This window comes from Curcuma longa, chromosome 2, assembly GCF_044706935.1.
Source record: "Curcuma longa cultivar G26 ecotype Majalengka, Jawa Barat chromosome 2, ITB_CL_G26_1.1, whole genome shotgun sequence".
Classification (NCBI taxonomy): domain Eukaryota; kingdom Viridiplantae; phylum Streptophyta; class Magnoliopsida; order Zingiberales; family Zingiberaceae; genus Curcuma; species Curcuma longa.
This window is the reverse complement of record NC_133862.1, coordinates 16,858,612-16,862,067: the sequence shown is the minus strand read 5'-3', so window position 1 is coordinate 16,862,067 and position 3,456 is coordinate 16,858,612. Positions and strand designations below refer to the sequence as shown.

The window sequence follows — 3,456 nt, the reverse complement described above, 5'->3', positions numbered from 1 at the left end:
AAAAAAAAACTGTAGCGTCCGTCAAGGCTCTGGTAAGGGCGGGCGTTACACAAAATTTCTATTTTACCCTTATATATAAAAGATAAAAGTAATCATATAGAGTCATAGATAAACCATTTTATTTTTAAAAAAAATACCCAGTTGGAGTTTTCCAAATCGATATTGAAAAGATCAGCATGTTTAAGAATGAAATGCCCAGCTTCAGAAGCCTCCATTCCTAAATTGATGAAAAACTTCAATTTTTGTGCTATTAAGGCATCATCCAGCTCAAGAAATATATTTAGAAGGTTCTTGCACATCAGCTCGCTCCCCATCGTTCCCTTTCTAGAATCCAAATCATAGAACACACGAATATTCCTACATACCTGGAGGAAGATGTCCACATTGTTTTCCGGGACGGAGTCTGATTGATCGAGCTTGAGGAAGACCTTGTTCAGATACTGAAACAAGTGATCGATTTCCCCACCAGGGATAGCGTCTCCACTCAGCGCGGAGGGGAAAGTAAGGCAAATGCCGATGATGCATGCGCGGTGAAAGCCACGGGCTTCGAGAGCGCGGAGCCTGGAAATAAGTTTGTCAGAATCTGATGAAAAGATGCGGGGCTCCTCACGGTAGAGGAGGCCGAGCTTGGTCCAAGGGAAGCCGTAGTGCACGAGCGCGGAGACTGCAGCAAGGAGCAAGGAGTCGTCGGAAAGGAAGTAACTGGGAAAGGCGGATGCCGCAGTGGAGGAGGAGGAGGAGGAGGAGGGAGGGAGGCCGATGCTCTCGAAAAAAAAAATCGTACTCGTTGACAGGGTGGTACGTGAGGAAGCGGCGGAAGATGCGCTTCAAGTCCGCTCGAGCGGTGCTCGAAGGAAAGGGGACCCGGGCGACGAAGGCGGAGAGGGAGAAGGGGGCGTGTGAGACGATGGAGTCGGCGTGGGAGAAGGGGATGGTGCATTCAGAGTGGAGGTACTCCGTGAGCCAGCTCCGCGCTCCCTTGAGGACACGGTCGCGGAGGTGGAAGTGCACGTTGTTGAGTTTCTGCGGCAACGTGCAGAGGAGGCGGGAGAGCAGCCGCCGGGACGGCGAGGCGAAGCGCATCGCGTATGGGCGGCAGGAATCTCGACAGGAAAAGACTCAATTCGTAAACAGAGGTAGGGTTTATGGGCCAAGAGGAAGGGAAGCTCGTGGGTGGGGAAGAAGATCGAAAGGAAGAATCGCGGCGGCGGGAAAGAAATCGCGATCTGGCGATGGGCACGGGGTACGGTTGTCCACGGGAAAAAAATTACACCACGATGGGAATGGATTTAGCGATAACCGGGGGAGAGGTAGGTTATGAAATCAGGGATATCAAATCCTTATTTTGATTTCCATTCCCGTCTACCAAGCATTAAGAATGGGAATGAAATGGATTTCATTCCCATTCCCTTCTCCTAAACCCGCCTACCAAGCGCCTCCTTAGTATTTGCATTGATTTCGTTTTGTTAGCTATTTTCTGCTGCGCACTAAGCTTTTGTAGGAGAAAATCGAGTTTCAAAGGGAGGCTATTCACTCCCCCCTCTCTAGCCATCTCCCGATCTTCAACAATACTGTCTCTCAAAAGCCTCCCAGAATAATAACCATATTATATCCCGCTCTCCGAATATAGTACTCTGTGTCTTCCACCATGTGACGACTTGATCATGGAAATGGTATATAGCTAATTCTACTTTCTCTACCTCGGTACTTGTAATATATACAAAAGTATCCGTCAAATTCTCCAACCAAGACTGAGCCATCCACGGGTCAGATCCCCCATTGAATAAGGTAAATCAATCCTTAACGGACTTTGCCAACAACAGTATCCGACTTTTATCCACTGTCTTACTAACAGTAGCCGGTTCCAGATCCAAAGGGGGTATCTCTTGTGCTCGAGAATCCTATCCCACAATTGTGGGATTACGAGTCTGCTCTGTACTATCCACCTTATCCTCAGAAATTCTCGGCTCTGCTGGCGTAGCAGATCGTCTCGGTGGCTAACCACGTGCTCAATTTTGTACAGGAGCCATAATAAAATCAAATAACACCTAATAACATATATACTATCAATTTCTAGAAAATGAATAAATGAACAAGGAATTCCTACTTATAACTGCTTGGAGATCATGCCTCTATCTGTCCCATCTCACAATCTGGATTGAGTTAACCAAAATACAATGAGAAATCCATTGAAACAATGACAAATCCGATGACAAATCCAACAGGAACTAACATGGACTACGCAACCTAGAGCTCTAATACCATAAAATTGGTATCAGATAGACCAAAAATACGATAAATCTAAAAAGAATCTAACCTGCTCTAATACCATAAAATTGGTATTAGATACACCAAAAATATGACAAATCCCAAAAGAACCTAACCTACTCTGATATCATAAAATTGTCATGTCTCGAGAGGCAGCTATCCAAAAATTTTTGACAACATCTCCCCTGTAACAATTTAACTTTTTCTGAATACATTTCAATATACAGGCCCACACGGCCGCTCATCAATACAACATATATATATAACTACTAAACAACTATAGGATAAAGGCCCACACGGCCACAACTACACATCCAACACAGCATCAACTATAAGCACCGCAACAACTATGAAACAACGAAAATCTCAAAGCACATCAATCGTGTTCACAAAAAAATCAAATGACAACTCTAACACGAAGCCAAAACATAAATACGCACAAGACTAAAATTACACATTGAAAACAATCCAAACCACACATTCAATTACAAACCGAAAACTACACAAAGCCTAACAAACTCCTGTTATGAGATTGGGATAGTCCGGCAGAACTCCAAACTTTGATATCCTTATCTACTACCTGAGAGGACAGAAAACCCCTAAGGTTTGGGTGGTGAGTATAAAATACTCAGTGGGTACTAGAATGGAAAAGCACAACATATATATATCAACATGGATATCAATGGTATATAGTCTCAACAAATGATACATAATGAAAAATGTCAATATACAACGAACAACTAACAGGTAACAGGAATTATGCAAATGTAAATAATGCATACAATGTCACACCACGCAACAACTATATATCAAATAAGTATAATAAACAAATGCAACAACTATAAATGCAGTAACAACTACATGCATACATGTAATACACGGCAATATGCATGGTCACTGTCGGTTCGCCACCCCCAGACACCCACATAATGAACAAGGGCGCACAACAGGACAACTGTACACACTCCAACAACAGACCACTACATGTGAGTGGGGAGCGGGGAAATATCTCAAGAGAGCTATTTAGTTACCTAGTCACTGTCTGCACTCAACATCCCTAGACACTTACACAATGAATTGGGGTGCACGACAAGAGTCACCCACTCCAACAATAGACCGACTACATGCGAGGGGGAGGGGTAGTATCCTAGGAGAGCTATATAGCTAGTCATGGTCACACCCACACAG

General features: G+C 44.0%; 1 pseudogene; it reads right to left on the bottom strand.

Annotated features, from left to right (window-relative positions):
• The window catches only part of LOC141821728 (transcription termination factor MTEF18, mitochondrial-like), a 5,153-nt pseudogene extending 4,070 nt beyond the window's left edge, over window positions 1-1,083 (bottom strand).
• Between the last annotated feature and the right edge of the window lie 2,373 nt (window positions 1,084-3,456).